Raw genomic sequence first — 20,101 nt, forward strand, 5'->3', positions numbered from 1 at the left:
CCAATATTCGACCACCCATGAGCTGGAACGGGCTATTCGAACCGCGTGATACGATCTCAGGCACATCAGCTTGAAGGAATTGATCGAGTGAACGCCGAAACGAAACGAAAACAAAAATGTCAGATGTTTAAAAACAATTTTTTGAACTTTCCAGGGTCCATTAAAACGTATGGAGATTTGGACGATGTTCGTTAGGAATTCTTGAAAAAGATGTTAAAATACACCTCTAAAATTCTATATGATTGTGAACGAAATTTTTGAGAAACTAGAAAACCTGGCCACGTGCGTGTACCTCGAAAAGCGGCAAGACGTCGAAGTTAATTAAAGGCAAAGCGACTCAAAGATGCTGAAAAAATGGTGGTTTACAAAAAAACGGTGGATGTTTTCTGACGGATGTCGATGGCGAAACGTGGACCGTAGTTCCCGATAGGCTAGGCTAGGATAGGTCGGGCGTCTCGAGTACGCGCTCTGCGTTCAGGCGTCGCGACGCGAATACCGCGAGACGGCAGGCAGTATCGTGGAGGCGCGCGTCCCGTTCCGATCGTGCAACCCTTGAATCTCGTGAAACGTTTCGGTCGTCGTCGATACGCGCGAACATTTACGATTGATCCGAGCCGCTTCGATCCCAGCCGGTTCAGTTCTTTTTACTAAAAATTCTCTTTCACGCGACGCAGGGGAAAAAAACAAAAACTATCGTCGAATGGAAAAAAAACACGGGATGCCCGCTGGTGAAAAAAGGTGTACGAAAGTCTGACGGTCGAATTTGCCTCAGCATTAGCGTCCATTAACGACCACGTCGGGACAGACTTAGTTTTCGAAGTTGCATTTCGTGTTGGATATCATCTACGCTCGCGGACCAGCGATATCGATAAACTAATCGCGTCGAATTCATGCTGCTGGATACTTTTCGCTATCTTGCGGCCAACGTTTTCACGATCCTCGGTGATGCGACTTTAATTCGAAAAATGTGTGCTCGAGATATCTCGACGAAACGGACTGTGTGCAGATTGTACAAATAGGCGACTCTGTTAAGGTAAATGCATTTAATTTTAACGTTAGCCCATTAAAATTACACTTCGTTAACGTCGTTATTAACGGTTTAATAAATGCTTTATTTTTAAATATCCACTTTGAGTTTGTTAATATTACCGACAACGTAATTATTATTTTAGAAAATAATGGTGAGGTTTGTGACATGAGTGAACAGTTCGGACCTGAAATCAACATAGTGATCCTGGTGATTGAGTTAACAAATAGCTAAATTAATATCAAAGACTCGTACATTGATTTAATTATAGTCAAATACTCAGATATTAATGACTTTTTCTGTAAGAATTGCAACATATGATATAACATAAAATAAATTTCCTATCAAAAAATGTGCCAATAATTAAGAGTTTATATCGTAAGCAAATACGAATAACATACTATGGTACATTCTGCGATAATACGAATAATGCTGGTTCATCAAATAACATCAATGTGTTTTCAAAAATAATAAAACATACGTTGGTGTAATGCTGTGATAATCGATTACATGGAAAGCAAATTACTCCCATTTTTCTCAACAGCCTATTAGTTCTCATGAAGTTGTTTAACTATGAAGTAAATATAATTTTGTTTTCTTAGAGTAGAAAACGTTGGTTTCTAATTAAGTCAAATTCTTTGTTTCGATGCAACACATAAAAATATTATTACTTCATTAATAACTAGCCTTCGGAACTTCAATGTTAATTTTAGCGTTTTAGGTCAAATATGATGTGTTCAGTTTTAACGATTATATTTTTATGTAGAATTATACTCGAATGCAATTCATTAAAAGTATTTATCGTCGATTATTCTCAAAGGCAAATTTTGGTTTAATATGAAAATATTTTAATCACAGTTTTTAACGTTGCCTGAGGCAAAAAATTTCCACAGATATGGATACGACGTGTGCATTCATACGATTTTAATAGATGTCTGAAGAGCATGGAAATTACTAAAATTTCACGGTATACTATGGGCCACCTGAAACGCTTAAATTGCTCATTTACCAGGGTTGTAATTGAATGAGACATTAGTATAATATCGCAGTACTGTCTGATAAATTGTACTCGTTGAACGTGCTTCACTGTTTTAAATTTAGTGCTCATGTGTTCGCGAAACGAGATCGCAGTTTTAGTGTTTTAGTGAATTACTATTAAAATAAGTCGTTCGTGAAAATGAAACAAGGCGGCGAAAAATCGTTAAGCTGCTGCCTACGTTGAAGAACGAACCACATAAATAATGACTTTTGTTTCTGTCGAAGAGTTATCAATGATTATCGATATTTACTAATTTTGTATTAATCTTTGAAACGAATGAAAAATGCTGTCCAGACAATCACGATTAATAATGAACAGAGTTACGTGTAATATTGTTTGAAATTTTTGTTTGTACAAATATATTTTACACTCGCTGTATGCCTTTGAGATAGGAAGTCGGATTTTCTTTAATTAACTCCGACAAAACTTACCGTCGACGGGAGTTATTAACATCTTTGCATTGACATTTTCAGAATTTCTGGTCGCGTCGTTGCGCATCTATGAAATTCAAACGGGTCGCGAAGCTTTAATTCCGGGCATCAGAAAGTTGCGAGGAGAGTCTTCTCCAAGTACTTCCGATGATTGTGACTTGCGGGCGTAAAATGTGCCTGTGAAACACGAATATCAGCCGAAGCTGCTTACCTTTGTCGTCGAACTGAGCGACATTCGCAATAGGAATGGTTAGATAAGTAATAGTTATTAGCAATTATTGAACAAATTCGTGCATCGACGCTCGAAAGTATCAAGACGCCTGTCGTTTTAAACGAAACTCTAGCATTTGGCGTAAATAAAGAATTTTGACCTACTTCTGTCACTTCAACAGTGTTACGTAATATAATTATGCGTACAATGTAGAATATAAACGAAATTTAGAAACCTTACGTTGAGTAGAGATTTATGAACGAAAATTAAAACGTATAAATATTTAAATGAAATTATTTTTAATATTCTCGGATTTTATATATAACTTTACGAATAAAATAAAGAATTAATTAAAAAATACGATTCTATATATTTTCTTTTACGATTGAAATAGAAAATATACGAATTTCATACGTTCAACGTTTCCGGGGATAAAAATTCTTCTGTGAAAACAGTTTTCGTAAAATTGCCAATCTCGATGGTCAGTATTTTTTAAACAATTTTGAAAACAACGAAATGTTACCAATATTCTAATTTTGCAAAAAATACACGTGTCCTTTACTTTTGAACATTTTACAAACTTGCAAAGTTTCATTAAAATGGGGCGAGAAGGGGGCGGTTTATATTTCGCGGATGTTCCTTGATAATCCATTCGATTCTCTAAGACTGTGAAAATACACTTAATTATTCCAACAAGAATGGAGTAACATTAATGCGCAATTATGTATGTTATGAATCAACTGTCTAATAAGCTCATGAGATTAAGTCTTAAACCAATAACCTACTAATGGTCTATTAGTCTAGAGGACTAATTGTGATTTCATTATGTAACTGTGGTGATTAAATATCCCAATATTATTTTATAAACGTGGACTTAACCGTTTGAGCCTTTCTTATTAAATTAAGTGTGAAGGAATAAGTATTTAAAAAGTAAAGCACCCAGAATGATGTACTTTTTACTGAACCTCTCTTTTTACCTCTATTTTTACAAAGTTTATTTCAACAAAAATTCCTACAGAAACATAACATTATGCAGACTTGTCGAAAAGAATCTTTTGAAATATGCAGTATTTGAGCAACACCAGATGTATTTTATCCACACCTAGGACAATCAATAATAGTCCAATATAAATACAATAATATTACAACAGAAACTATAAAATACTATTCCATAAAAAAAAAATTTGTTCTTACCTTTAAAAAATTTCTAATGTATCTTATGTATTTCGAGGTACTGATTCTAACAATAAACTGTGCCTATTGCATCAAGTTTTGACATGTATTCGATAAATTATGGACGTGAACACATTTTCGCAATGCGTTGCAATTGTGAAATCTTGTAGAAACATTTGCCGATGTCCTGTGAGTTTTAAATTTTATATTGCCCGATCAGAATACCGTAACCGCTACACTCTCGATTATAAAAATACTGTAATGCGATTCCGACAAATGGGACTCGCCACTCTATTAAACACGATCACGGTGAGTGTTCTCTCGCAATTGGGTTCGTTTCACGCGAAATCGAACACGATTTAGAATAATATTTTAAATTTTGCTGAAACTCGAATATGCTGCAAGCTCCAGTAACCTTTAAACACATCTGAAAGGGTTTAGAAATATATTGAAAACTATTTAAAAAATAGTGCCAACTTTTATTCAATAAATTATACTTCACTAATTTTCTTTCTCATCTTCATCTAATAATTGAACGATATTTCTCTGCAGCACTCACTCTGTTTACGTGGTACTTTGCAAATACATCGAACGTATCAATTGTTATTAGTAAAACCCATTAGGATATGTTTCGAGTTGATTTCATTTAATGTAGATAATAAGCAACATCTGGAAAGTATAGACGCTCGAGACGCAAATCTATCTGATAATGAATGAAAATGTATTTACCTGACTCTGAATGCTTTTTCAAAAAGTACAAGAAATCGTGGTAAATAATGGAGCACTCTAATGACATGAATAGAGATAAAGGCCACCGTTTAAGCCCCATCTGGAGCACGTTTCTTCCAGTTTTCTTATTGTTCGATCGAGCAATTAAAACAGCTCTGATTGCTGACCAGTGACCCATGACACGATCATCGGTGATTGGTGATTAATGATGGCACGAGCCAAGCGCCTTAAATAGACTCAAATCACACACACCAATATTAGCGTGTCGTTTAACCTCTGAAAATGCTAATTGCACTTTTCTCAAAGAACGCTGTTTACACCCGAAAGCCTCAAATATCTCTTAGTCTTTTATTTTCTATTGTAATTACAGTCGAATCTTATTACATTGAAGCTCTACAAGTATTGCAAAGATGATAAATTTATTATGGAAATAAATTGCAGAAGAAGCATTTAAACTTAGTAGAGTACTTTTCACAAAGCTATTGTGCAATTGCAGGTTAACGAATCGCAGAATCATGTGCCTCTTACAGAAAAGCGAACTGAAACTACTAATAGTAATTTTATACCATTAAAAGTGGCAGATTGCAGTCTGGCCTAGTTACTGGTATCACTTTCTATAGTGATATCAGATATATTCGCTTGACCATTAGTTCCGCACGATTTGTATGTTGTGCTTCGACGTTGACTTCAATTACGTACGAATATCACCATTTTTGACAATTTTCCAGCGAAGACGAAATAGAATTATTCGATACTTAAAATATACATTTTTTAAATGTTCTCTAGTCGTCTCTGCGATTATAAAGTCGCTCTTGTTTAAAACAATTACGTAGAGAAGGGTTGAAGAAAATTAATTTTTAAATTGAAAATGTTTTCACTTGGTACTCCTGTGTCTTTACTGTACGCACTCAGGAGCTTATTTCAATATTTCATCAGCCATAATATATTAAACCAAAGTTGTCAGTATTGTTCGACCGTGGAATTAATAATTTCACAATTTGTAAAGTGTTCGTAACTAGATCCAATTCATAAAGTCTCCAAGCTGTTCGTCGAGCTTCTTCCCCGTTCCTTTTCGAAATTTTACTACACACTTCCCTCGACGATCAATTTCCGAATTACCGGTTTGCCGACTCTGATATATTCCATGACCTTTCGATAATCTATGGAAATAAATACGTCGTGTCGAATCGCCTGGGCAGCGTACACACGCGCGAGATGGAAATCACAGGACGCTGTAGAAAATCCGGTACGCGGGATTCGATTCTCTAATTGAAATTGACAGCGCGCAACGGACCGTGAATTTTGACAGTTACACCCGCGATTCGCTGATTATGAAATTTATGAAAGCGTGCCGCCCAACCGCGGCTGTTACAAGTATTTAATAACGCATCCCATTCGCAGGAATCGCGATTAAATTTCACGAATCCAAGCGGCGCTGCTTCGAGTACCAGATTTGCGTTAAAATTAACCACCACATCGTTTATTATTTAACGTGCTTTCACGTTCGATCGCCGTTTACGGAAATTCCCTCGTGTCGTCTTTTCTTGGACGTCGGATGCAATTTAGAGCGCCGGAAATATTGATTACGTTCATTGAAACACTCGAACGATACGATTAAAAGTCGATCAGTTTTAAAAATTTGCGTAATTAAAAAGATATTTATCGATTTACAATTTATTTATTTGCGAAATTTGATTGTAACGACAATTTTACTTCGTTTTCACTGTATATTGTTAGGGTTAAGATTACAAAATCGTGCAATGTATGATCATCGTTGAAACGCGTATTAATAATCTCTTTGTCGCAGCGCTACGATCATTAATGGGACGCGAATCACGATATTTCATAAAGTAATTGCGATCGTTGACAGCAATTTACCGTAATATCTGTTACAGAATTTCTGCAAGTATCTGTAATGTGGTACACAAGTGAATGAGTTACGGTTCGATCAAGTGAAATCTATTTAGATAATTGTCGATGTGAAATCTCAAGTTTCATTACCTATAAACCGTAAAGCGGTACGTGGCGGTTAGCGGAGCCATTTCAAAGAGAACGAAATTTATTTAAGGGATGTTCAGCGGCGCGTATTTTAGGGCCAGTTACGTTTTCAGTTCTGTTTTAAGATGACGTAGGGCAATATAACTTTCACGCGAGCCAAGAACGCTTCTATTCGAAATTTTGTATACATAGTACTAAATTTCAACTCTAATTTAATATTATCAATATTTATCGAAATATTAATTTGAAAACGGATTTGCAACGTGTTGAAACATATTTTATTTTATTACTGGCGTCCCGGTTAGCATTCGTATTTTCAATCGTCGCGCAACACGCAGCTAATTTTGCGAACGAAACTTTTTCTGTAAATTTTTTTTAAAACTCATTTGTAATATTTTTTACATGGAGGGTTTCCAATTTTTCTTTCCGACGAACATTGTTTCGGTATTCTTGAAAATTAGCTTACGAAAGGACTATTAAAACGTTATACCCTAGGACACGAGGTGTACAGTTGTTCAAGATTCTCGGTTTACGATGTCTTGCAGGCAATAAACGGATATCCGAGACACGGAACAGAGGCAAAAGCAATTATTACGTACATTTTGTATAGATGAAAACTTCGAGTAAAGGATAAAGATAAACGGAAGCTCAAGATAACTGAGACTATCTGTATTCAAAGAATAAAAGTTACATTTACTCCAAGTGAACCTACTCGACGGATAGACGTAGTCTTTTTGTTCGAGAAATATTTATCTACACTTTAGAATAAGGTTTCCATCTTTTAAAATTGTGTTCCTTCACCTGTAAGCGCTTGAAACGAACCGCTTTATAAAGGCAGAGTATGACGAAGAGAGGTCTCGACAGTGTTTTGTGCTACGCATTACGAATACGAGTACGCGCCTCAGAAAATGCAATGGTATTGTGTAATGTTAACAGAGCTTTGCCCAGCCATATTGCAAACGTAATGGGATTCTTCAATTAGTAATATTCAATTTTAAGCACTGCTGACCTTAAACTATTCTCGAATGTACGACATTGTTCGAGGAATGTAATTAGAGATGTTCATAAATATTTCTAAATTATTTATCTTACACAAAATAGTGCAATTTTTTCTTGAAATTAGTCACTACGCGAATACGTTTTATATGCAAAGCTAGAAAAGATTTTATGAATAAATTTGTCTCGTGTCTCGCGAGGGAGCTTAATTTCCTCAGAATACGTTCTAAATGCGAAGTTATCATCCACAATGTGTTGCAGCCTGCTATTTCGCTCTTTCTGATTTTAAATCACACGACACATTATTCCTCCGAATGTAACATTTTCACAAATTTAGATACACCGATTCGTTATTACAATATCCTGAATTTGTAATATTGTATAAATTGAATGCCAAGTAAATTAAATTATAATATTATTCAATTACTCCGGAAGTGCATTTAACGGATGAGCAAAAGTAAATTCGCTCGAAAAGAAATTAAATGCGAATAATAAATCGAGAATTTCTACTCTGGAAGCGCAATCACGTCTTCGATAAAATTTAATAATAATGAGTTCCGGGTTTCGAGTATCGAAATAAATTGTTACAAAAATTAAACGGGGTTTCCTCCAGGCTTTGCTGTATTAAAATTGATCGAAAACGTGATTGTGCTCGCAGAATGAAAATCCCTTTTTTTTTATGAATTATGATACTCCTATAAACCATTACTTTTAGATTTTGATTTATTCGTCAAAGAGACAATAATCTCTGATATTTGCGCTGCTTCTAGCAATTAGTGTAACTGATTAAGCACTGTTTGATCATAAATAATAAATCACTGAGAATGCAATTGAGTTTCGTTAAAATATATAACTTGATCATAAATTCTACCGAAACGGCGATACATTTTACAATCACGTTTTTTTCAAAGTAAACACCAACGCCCACTTGTTTATACGTTATACACAACAATCCAATAGCCTGTCTAAAAACCACAACGATTGCCATTAGTATTTCGAATTTGTTTTATTTATTCGTGCTGTCCTTTCGTGTTGCAACTCGTATTTACCCTTAACTTTAATTTACAGCGCTAACAATTTAAATATTGAAGTTTCGAAACATTTTCCATCGTGTCTTTCTTTGCAGATGGAGTTTGTATTATTTGCACAGTTTTACCAAAGACGTGTGACCTAACAAGAAAAAACGTTTGATGCACGAATATCGGAAAGGAGATAAAGGAAAAGTACACGACGCTACTTTACTGCCTGGTCAAGTGTTCATTTTCCATACACGGTAATTCAGTAAACAGTAGTTACGTGCATAAATTCTTCTCCGCAGTTTGCGTGAAACGTTTTAGAGCATAGATAACATTTAACATTGCACGGACCATTGTAATCGATGTTCGTGCGGTGTCGTTAAATACAGATAAAATATGCACTATCAGTTCATACGTTTAGAATCTAAAGAAAGTGGAACACGTTGCAAAAGCATTTCGATGGAAAATTATCATGTAAAGGTCAGGCACTGCAAAACTTACAGGCAGTCTTTAATAAACCAACGATATGCTGGAGAACAAGGATAACAATCCCAAAGAATTTCTAAAGATTGCTATTGCAGAAACAAATTATGTCGATACTTATCGCGCTTCATTGTTTGCGTTCATCGATCGTGCTCTTTTCGAAAATAAATTCTGGTGAAAACGACGAAACAGTAGAAGCTAATTTACCTATTTTGGTTAAATTTATTAATTTATACAAAATGTAACACGTAAAAATACGCGCTTTGAATGAATATATACAGTGAAATTTACTGAACCAAATATAAATCGAGTTTGCGCGTAACCCACGCAACTTTATATACTTTTTCAAAAACGCAAATTAGCGGAAATAAATTTTATTACAGAGGGTGTACGTTTCCCACGCAGTGTTAATATTTTAATTCTGTTGCAAGACTTTGGTAAATTTCTAACTAAATTGAAAGCGTAAACATTGGTATTTTTTTTATTTATTATTTGTACAAGGAAGATCGAATGGAATATGAAGGCAACGTTTACGCTTTGCGACGTAATTTACCAAGTAACAACGAAAGTTCTACGCTATTGTGAAAGTAACATTTTCAGTATACAAACACTGTGTGAAGTTAAATAGCAATCGTCTTTGTAGAAAGAGACGAAGGTAACTTCACTAATAACTGTACACATACGGGAGGATAAACTTAGTCGCAAATTACGAGATAAAACGTTAAAATCGGTACACTGGGAAACTTCAGTGTCTCTGTAAAGTAGAATCGTAAATCACAAAGCAAACAGGGGTTATTACGGATTTAGTTACTAGGCAGGGGTATACGTCATAAATTAGATACTTTAACTTAATGTGTTTAAAGCAAACAAATGGCTTAGCATCAAATGATAATAAATGAAATAACGTTAAATGTACAGAAACATGATTTATTATTTATGAATTTTTCCGAACACAAATATCAAATCTAGCGAATAATATTCAATCCATATTCTTTTTTATTGACTGGAATGTTCATGAAAACTACCGTAACAGTTGTGAATGAGATAGATTTTGAATGAAACATATTAAAAAGTAATGGAGTTCGAAACAAATGTTGAATATAAAAAGAGTTTGATTTTTTATGAGCAATCACAAGTCTGAATAAAAATTTTATTAAACCATAGATAGAACCACTATAGTCAATCGGATATTGATAAAAACGTGGCATGATTGGCTACAGTGCCATCACCATTGTTGGCTGAAATTTTTATTCTGGCTTTGTGATTGCTTGTCAGGTACCAGACGCTTTCATTATTCAGCGCATTTTTTTATCTTAGCGAGTTTTAGAAAAATATAATTATATACAATATCTTTTTCGCATCTTTGAGGGTGGTTTACCGTTTAAAAAACGAACTATATCGTGGACTTTGCAAGAAATATCTGCCATCGTTGATTTTGAATAAACTTTAAAAGTTTGCAGGCAGCTAGCAGTAAAGAAGACGTATTTCTTTAAGATATAGTAACCGAACTTAAAAGAATAAAACTTCTTTCCAAACTTTCGTATCTATAATACTGTTTTGGATACTATGGGAAATACGAACAAGTTCTTTAAATAAATATTCAAGACTGTGCTTGTCAATATAATGTGTAAATGACTACTAATTATCAATCGACAGAGTTAAAATAAAAATTATGAAACCTTTAAGCTAATGATTTGTATTTTAAATACATGTTTTATTTATTTCGATGTGCATTTACAAATATTAATAATTACAAACTGAAGTTGAGAATAATGATTCTTCTTAAAGTTCCACTGGCGTACCAACAGTTTTTTTATAAAGAAAGGGTACAAAAATTGTTTAAGAAACTTCTTTCCAGCACCTATAGTTTCCAAGATAGAGGTAAAACTTTCGAGGGTAATTTCATTCCTTAAACTTTAGTTACGGTAGTGAAAAGGAAATACGTATTCCTTATTTTTGGCTGCTCTAGAAACCTGCAGAGTTTCACCAAAGTTAATATTGGACACTTTAAGAATATTGGTTGTCAATGTCAAATTGGATCATTCTACGCCAAATCGTCAAGACGGTCATTTTTTAAATATTAGCTGCAATTCGATAAATTTTATTTTTTCTTATATTACAAAAAAGTTCATCAGACAATTACTTAATTTTCTTCGTACGATAGGTTTCATGTGACCCGCGATAAGTATCGAATGACTTACGATAAGTGGTTCCCAATATATTGTGACTAATACAAGAAGAGTGACAAATAACCCACGATAAGCTACCATTCCATCATCATTGATATCGTAGAATCAATTACTTTCAGACCCTTTCTATCGTCACGATATGATAAACAATTTTTCTTTTCGAGGAACTATTTTGCCATAATAATTACAACCTGTCCAATACTTCTCAATTTTAGAAAAACATTTTTAAAACGATGTTCACTGTAATTTGATAACGTACTCTACTTGTTTCGCAATTCCGGTAAAAGTTCATGAAAAAAAAGTCATATTCATTATCAGAAAAGTAATCTACTTAATTTACGTACAACCGCTGCACGCATATTCTGCAATTTTTGCACGGTAATTTCTTATAATACTTACAGTACTATAGTAATAGCTCAATGTAATACCGATAATGGTAATAACAAAAGAATTGTTGCAATTAAAATTTATCGTGAAAATAAAATTAATTGCTTCTATAATTGAAAATATTCCGGCAATATCTAATGAGAAAATTGTTGAATCAACAGGTAATGAAGGATAATATAAAATTGATAATGGAGAGTAAATAATTCAACCTGTTCCAGAACTTGAATATTTAAACTTTCTCATTAATAATAAAAATATTAAAATCCTATATTAATTATTCGAAAGAATACTATAGTAACAGCTCCAATTATTGTATAAATTAGTAAATACGTAAGCTATCATTTTATTAAAATTAGTTTAAAAAATATAGTACATTGACTTTTGTTTTTATCCTGGATGACTGACCTATAGACTATATTTTCTTTTAAGCGGAATAGTCGTTTTTATAACATGAAAATTATAAACAAATTTCAAATGATTGGTTGCTTATAAAAATTTGAACATGCTTCTGGAAACTTTCTGAGCAAAACAGGGTTACTGCTAAAGTGGGGGTATTTTAATTGACATAATGAGCAGTTAAAAGCCGCAGAATGGCCCATTTCAGGTAACCGACCAGTTGCTACGGTCAGCGGACCATTCCGCACCCTCATTTTATTGTTTCAACGAGGTCTACATGTATTATCGAAATTAGCAGTTCTCACAGCCATTTCGACGGTACCTCTAAAAGTGTTTTACCTGTCATTTCCAAATTAATTCAAGGAACGGATAGATCCGGAATTTCTCATTCATCATAATAAAAAGTTTCAATGCGATTCTATTCTGTTCTCGTTTTATTATTTTCTTGCCAACTTAATTTTTAGAAGAGGAAAAGTAAACGTATGTTAAGATTTTATATTTTTTAATAAATATCGATAATGGGTTTTTTGTTCTCCTTTCGAAGACCTTGATTATATTTTCAAACAAAACGACACTGGATCTCAAAGTTTAATATTTTATTTTAATAAAATGGTACATTCAGTTAGCTAGACTTAGACTTTCTACCGAAGTATTCATCCTTGTACATATATTAAGCTTCTGGGGTCTCAGTAATTTTCGGGGAAGTTTGGCGAGTAGATTTGGGGAGGTTAGTGGAAGTTTCGTGGATAGAATTTCAGGAATTTCGGGGTTTGTTGTAAAGAGGAAACTGCACCTGCAGGAAGTCATTTATCACTTTCTCGAAATATTTGGTACGCGAAAGTTCCACACCTTGTTTCGTGGAAAATTAGCTTCTCATACCCTAATAATAAAAATCATTCCATATCAAATAATACGTCAGATTGGTCAACTGATTTTGGCTGCGAAACGCGTGGGTCGGTTACCTGAAACGAGCTCTATTGCAGCCTTTAGTAGCTCATTAAAATGCCAATTAAAATACGCCTACGCTAGCAATAACCTTATTTTGTAGACGAAGCTCCAAGAAATAGGCTCATATTTTTTTCAGATGTTTACAAGTACTACGTACTTCGTAAAATAAGAACTTGTTTATAATTTCTATATTACAAAACCGACTTTTCAGTTTAACAGGGACTTTAATAAGATCAATTCTCAAGAGAAACTCAATAAAATCGAAAAATTCAACGTCCTTAAATAAAATCGAAACCAGCAAAATAATTGATTTAACGCACTTTCCCTTCAAAAAACCACAAAGAATTTGGTTGAAAAATATCCAATAATTTTCAGGATAGCAAATGGAGAGATGAAACTTTAAAGAATAGACACGTCCTCCGTTTAAATTTATTCTGTAAACCTAGAAGTTTCACCAAAATGGCCGTCGAATGTTTTATGGTCTCTCGTTAATAATCCAGATTACGTCGTTCATTTTATTGCGCGAATACTCTTGTCCATTGCTATTATATTGCTTCGTAATTATATCAGCAAGCTAGTCAAAGCTGCAGTGAGAAGATTACGCGCTTAGATGGCCATCGTCGCGAGAACATCGATCACTGCCAATGTCGAATAACAGTGAAGCCCACGGGCTCTGTACGACGACATTTCTAATCAAAACTAGTTCAAATCTAATGGTTTACCGATTATTATCCATGATCCTCGACCGTGAAGGGCTGTTGTGTCGAGCACTCCACGGTGCTTCATCGATCGAATACAATATTGAAATCGGACAATTGCTTGTTGTTACAGGAGACGACAGAATAGACAATTGATCGAGCAACCATTGAAAAATTTGTCCCGTTGTCCCTACGGATAGTTAATCGACAGAAATTCTGTGAAGAATACTCTCTTCCTCGAATCGATCCTGTCATCAAAATATCCAAAACAACTAAAACTGGCAAAACGAGTTTCCTTACCAAGTTGCAACCGGATTACAAAATTGTTGTTCCCAAAATCATTGCTTTGCTTTCGTGGCTACTTTAGAAGCTTAATCGTAACTTTCACGTCTTTGGACGACATTTTCTTCTGTATAAACAACGACTCGGATTTATTTTAGGATTAATAGATTATTTAACATGGTTTTATTTACCGTTGCGTGTAAAATAAGAATGTTATTCGTCGAAGCAGACGAGGAATATAAATAAGAATATAAGAAAGCTACTTGCATAAAACGTAAATTCGTCCGTGGAAAATGTTCTTGTAAATAACAGCATCAGAAAGAGTAATTCGATTGGTGTTCGTCCATCGTAAGAATAAAAAATGCAGCATATGACCCGGGAGACTCTGGAATATCAAAGAGACTTCGATGCTTTTATTCTTGCGAAGAAATGTTTTTGTCGCCAGTGCGAACGCTCAACATACCGAGAATTCTTAGCATGGTGGGATTATGTTGTCATGCAAATGACTGACAAAGTTTGAAGTTTACGCTATGCCTTTGTCACGTTGAACTGCACGTGGACCAAGAATTCTTATTTTATACAATTGCAGTGTACTATATTTAGCATATTGAAAGTGATCTTTCAACTCTTTTATGAAGCAACTACTGCAACTGGTTATAGTAAAGCTTCTACAGTGTCATATTAATATTGTTGCCATTTAAAATAATGGTTAGAAGTATTGCTAACGATAAGTGAACATCGTTGAATCTTTAAGTAAAGTAAAAGATAAGCTGTAGTGTCAACTATTGAATAGCATTGTATATTTTGTGACTCGAAATAAATGTTCTACCATTTTATTTAACCCTTGGTGGACAATTTTTTCATGACTGACGCGAACACTGTTTGTTTCCACCGAACATGGACCATAAAAAGTAAGTTCACACTTATTTTTCCGATAAACTTGATCGTTTCGGAGTTCGAAGTACTTATCTTTGTTCATTTCAAGTTTTTAGTTCACACAATAGTTTCCATTGAGAGCGTCATCGTGCTGCATTCTATCGTTTAATCGATGTTCCAAAATATAATCGTAGTTTCTCAATATTAAAGATCGACCATAAATTAACGTTATTAAAATATTTGGTTTCCTATAAACTACTATTAAATCTATTTTTATATTTGTCTCGAAAATTTCTATAGCCTCTACGTTGCTCTTATATTTAGGAAGAACTCAACTTTTTAACGAACGATAATACTTTACGAGTTACGACGAGAAAAGGAGAACGATCCATCGAAGAAAAATTAAAGAGTTACGGCGGCAGGGACAAGGATATTCTTTATCCTCAATTTCAGAGAAACATAATTTATCTAAAGTAGGTGTGAAAGAAATATGCGACCGAACCAAAGAAAGACAAAGAGAGAGAGAGAGGAAAGAATATACGGTGACAGAATTACGAAGTGGAAGGAAACGAAAAATTACACCGTATCGAAATAACTTGATCGTTCGACTGATAAAATGCAATTCCGAAATAATAGTCAAAGAAATAAAACTGCTGGATGCTTGCAGCTGTGATTTCTTTGTTTATGTAAATTATAATACGTAATATTTACCAAAGAATAGTGTAGGTAAATATGTCCATGGCACCGGATGACAGATAATCGGAACTTTACCGTATTTGTTTTGTATACAGGGTGTTCGGCCACCCCTTTTTAACTTTTTAACAAAGCCTCCATCAACAAATTGGTATTCTTGATTTTCGTCTTATTTTGGCCTCTAGGATCCTCTATTCAAATTTTTCCCAGGAGTGGCCGAACACCCTGTATATAATATTTGAGGTCTCTGTAACTAAATAGAGTCAGACATTTGTATTATAAAAATATAAAAAATCGAGTTAGTACACCGAAGTGACGTTTTTTTTTATTGGAGCTTTAAATATCGCTTCTATAGAAGCTATTTCAGCTTTCAGGATTTTAGAGTTGCAATGAAAGTAAACCAACTCGGAGTAGAAGTGAGTGATCTGGAGTTGGAGCAGAAGCGAAAGTGATTCAGAGATGGATTAGGATTCAGTGACGCGGACGTACTGGATAACGCAGGGCTCAGATGACTTAAGATAAGATTAACATGGAAAGAAAGTACTTCGGTCAGGTTATTGAATTGTAAAATTTGGTACATTACATTTTGAATTATCGAGACACAGCAGCATTCTAATATCTAATCGAAATATTGTTAAATTGCTTCAAAATATTACTCTTTATTCTAATCTCCTTATTTCTTGCAAAACCTAAGGATATCTAATTAATATTTATGTATTCTTACGTTTATCGCTGAACAGGATTCAATTGGTTCGTCAAACGATTGCTCGCATCAACTGAAATAAAAATGAACTTTTTCATTTCGTTTGCAATATTCAATTTTAATAATCGTTATTATACCACTAAACATGTAACACGCGTAAAAGAGTAATTGTCTTTGGCAATCTTCTTTAGACTCTACTTCGTCGATGAATTCTTTTAGTACGCCATTGGGGCAATGTATCGGTTATTACGTTTACGCATTGATCAAAACGACGAAATAATTGGCCGTGGCTGGTCGACGATAGGAGAAACAGCATGTTACAATTATTAATTTCCTGCACAATTATTGCGGTTCACCAAAACGATCGATTAGGCTTGCATTCTGTAATAGATCAAGCTGCTCTGTTACATATGTTTTACGTAGCAACGCTTATATATAATCAATAAATTCAAAATTAAACGCACACGTGAGTCAAATTTTAAAAAAATAATTTTTTGTACATCGAACCAAAGCTAATTATTAATTTGTGATTTGCGAGTGCTCCTAATATATTTCAACTGCACAGACGACTATTAATTCCCAGCACTAATTCTTTAAATTTCCACATTTCTCGTCGTAGATGAGATTATAACGAGGACGCCGGCAATTAAAATGATTTAATTGATCGTTTATATTATCCAGAGAGGCTCTATACATCATACGAGATATATGAGATAGAGTTAAAGAAAATTTCGGATACGAATCATGGTATAGTGTACATTTCCAACGATGAACATAATCTCTTTGATTTAATATTTAAATTGACCATAGTACTTGAAATTTTCAGAATATTGAACTTTCGGAAAAATAATTTTTTCAGTAAATTCAAATTTAAAACAAATAAAAATTGATATAGATGACACGTGTTTCATTTTATACATATATCGAAGTATTTTTTCTTCTCCGGATGATTTTTATATTATAAATATTACTTTCGTTTATAACAATTTTCAATCTGAATCTGACAATTTTTCGAAAATCGTATAACAAGAAATTTTTCTATTTCGATTCTAGAGTTTAAATCTACAATAACGAAACTTTTTGACGAAACTTTTGCAGGGTTGTGCAGCAGCCAAAAGTAAAGGATACGTATTTCTTTTCCGTTGCAGAAACTCAAGTTCAAGAAACGAGGTTACACTCGAGAGTTTCACTTTATGTTGTCTCGAACACTACGGGGAGGCGCGAGGAAATTTCACGGACAATATTTTTCAGTTTTGACAAAAAGCAACGCGGTGCGTACATCGGCGAAAAGTTTAAATACAAATACGATATTATCTTTCTCAGCTTCGCTTTGGAAGTTACGAACATTTTTTTCTCAAACGCCAGAAAATAAACGTTTCTCACGCAAAGAAACATAAAACGTTTATCCGAGAGACTTCTTTTTATCTGCAATAATTTTCAAGGTGGCCTCGGAGGGGCGAAACATAGGCGGGGTAATTTTATGCCCTAAACTTAGGTCAAGACAGCTGAAAGAAATATGGACCCCTTGCTCGTAGCTGCCCAAGTTTATGAAATGTGCGTCGTGATCGCTCGAACAATTTTTTAAAAAGTTTGAATGCTCGAAAAAAATGCCTGTTTCAAATTCAATATTATTTTAATATCAGCAACGACATTTACCGAATAAAATTGTTCTATTCGGGGCTGGTATGTTCGTTTCAAATTAAACAATTTAATTTTCAATACGAATTACATAGATTAAACAGGTGCGACTGTTCTCGGTATTAATATATGTTATTAATATACGTGTTGCTTGATATTATCAACCACTTCCCGCGTTTAAAATTATATTCGAAATTAAATTATAACAAACACTGATAATTACAATATCTTTTGTACGACCATCATCGTGTACGTGTAAACTGGGAAACGATCGACGTGGCTCGTCGCAAGAAACAAAGATCTAATTTTAAGAGGGTTTTCGTGTCTCGTGATTGGTGATCGAATCGCACGGTTAAGAGAGACAAATGGCCGAAAGGGTAGAAGGTAGATAAGAATTTTAGCCATAGGGTCGTCAAGACAGGTGGAAGAGCGGAAGTTTGACGAAGGCTGGGCGTTGGGTGGCGATAAATCTTGCTATCTAAACGAATTCGGGCTAATACATCGCGCAGTTCGTGTCGCGAAACTTTACTCAGGGCGAAACGTATGCTCGCGCGCTGCATTGGCACATATTTATGAGCACATAGGCCATCCCGGGCTCCATGCGAATTGAATATGAATTTCACTCCCCCTCCACCCCCGCATCGGATCTGCATTTGGTTGAGACGAATGTTAAGCAATAGTCGTTCTTCCATCCGTTCTCGTCAACGGGCACACCGACTCCCTCGTAAGAAACCGAATCGAGCACGCTAATTTGCATACGTACGGGGAGGGTAGCGATATTTTCCGAGACGTCGACCTTTCTTATCTCGTGCCGCGTGTACTGCAACCAGCTATAAAGAATGTCCATGACCGATGTCTACGATGCGTGAGTAATACGTAATTCTTATCATAAATTAATTTTTTATGGAAGTAAAAATCCTAAAAACCTTTTCCCGTCGATTCTTTTCGTTGAGTTGGGGGTGAATGTTTGAACGCTTAATTTTGAAAATTAATTAAGGCCGTCGCGTTTATCGAATCGGTAATTTCATACTCAACAGCTTGTACGAAGAAATAAATCTGTCGAAGATCAAACGCGTTTAGCATTCTCGTTCGATGCGACTCCACCCGCGGATAATAAATCTTATTATTCAAGAGAAACGCAGGAAGTCTTGTCGACAACTGTGCAATATGGTGGATAGATTTACGGTATTTGCGAAACTACGTTTCTCGAGCATGCTGTTTAGTTCTTGGATCGTTAAGTTCCACCAGCAATTTCAAGCAGAAATGGCTGGACCACCCTCAGGATAATCCAAACTACAGCGAAGTTGAGGAAAACGGGAGGAGACCGATACGAAACGCTGCATCATTCGGGAAATTAATTAACACCTACTTAAGTATATTATAAAATGCTTTGTGCGTATTATTCTCGTCAGATGAATGAAAAAAAAATTGAAAATAATTTTTCTGTTTGAAGAACAAGGCTCGAGGTTGCAACCCCCACCCTTATTCCAGCTTCCTTCTTAATCCATACCTGCCCGGGGGTCTTCGTTATATTATGTTTCCAGATAATTAATCTACTATTTTTTTTGTCAAAAGCGTTGTTCATTATGGCGTGTCAAATTAATTCCTATCATTTTTTCGAATAAATTACGAGGTCATGGAAGTCGTTTTCTTATCTCGTCGAAATTTTCGAAGTATTTATTAAGCCAGGCGCGTTGCATCGATCGATGCAAATGATAGCCCGGAGGCATTATGCCCAGCGAATACATCGTGCAGGATAAAAACGCGCAATCAATCGCCACGTGAGGTCCCGGCATTGTTATGCGACAATTTCAGTAACTACCTGTTCGCGTGGGACCCATTTCCCCTCTTTTTGAATCTTGCCGATTTCGTGTAGTTGATTGGACACTTGTTAGGTTACTCCTAACCGCGATGCAAGTTTTTTTTTTTGGATTTATGTTTTTGTTTAACGACCCGAACGGCTCGCAAGTGTCGAGATCGAAATCACCGTTCGCTTTAAATTGTAAAATTCAAACTTTGCATGTCACGTGCCGTAACATTTTCGTCAGGAAAAAAACAAACTGTTTTTGCACGCTTTTACAAGCAATTTCACACTCGCTGTAACAGCCCTTTGCTCGTAGCCATCTTTGCGAATACTATTTTCTATTTAATACGAGCTAAATTGCTTTTCCACGCGTTTTAAAGAAAC

General features: G+C 34.9%; 1 protein-coding gene and 2 long non-coding RNA genes across 6 annotated transcripts in view; all 3 read left to right on the forward strand.

The window, feature by feature from the left end:
• The first annotated feature begins 557 nt into the window (after positions 1 to 557).
• The window catches only part of LOC143346869 (tachykinin-like peptides receptor 99D), a 127,525-nt gene continuing 107,981 nt past the window's right edge, over positions 558 to 20,101 (forward strand). For all 4 annotated transcript variants that reach the window (XR_013080523.1, XM_076775453.1, XM_076775452.1 and 1 more), the window contains exon 1: positions 558 to 1,033. The gene's annotated coding sequence lies outside the window, so the exon portion shown is untranslated. The remainder of the gene's footprint in view (positions 1,034 to 20,101) is intronic.
• LOC143346815 (uncharacterized) lies at positions 14,654 to 16,057 on the forward strand. The gene is made up of 3 exons (XR_013080510.1): positions 14,654 to 14,914; positions 15,204 to 15,605; positions 15,940 to 16,057. It is a non-coding gene; the product is annotated as an uncharacterized LOC143346815 (long non-coding RNA).
• Positions 16,374 to 17,533, forward strand: LOC143347134 (uncharacterized). The gene is made up of 3 exons (XR_013080556.1): positions 16,374 to 16,741; positions 16,895 to 17,022; positions 17,424 to 17,533. It is a non-coding gene; the product is annotated as an uncharacterized LOC143347134 (long non-coding RNA).

Source organism: Colletes latitarsis, chromosome 10, assembly GCF_051014445.1.
Source record: "Colletes latitarsis isolate SP2378_abdomen chromosome 10, iyColLati1, whole genome shotgun sequence".
Classification (NCBI taxonomy): Eukaryota; Metazoa; Arthropoda; class Insecta; order Hymenoptera; family Colletidae; genus Colletes; species Colletes latitarsis.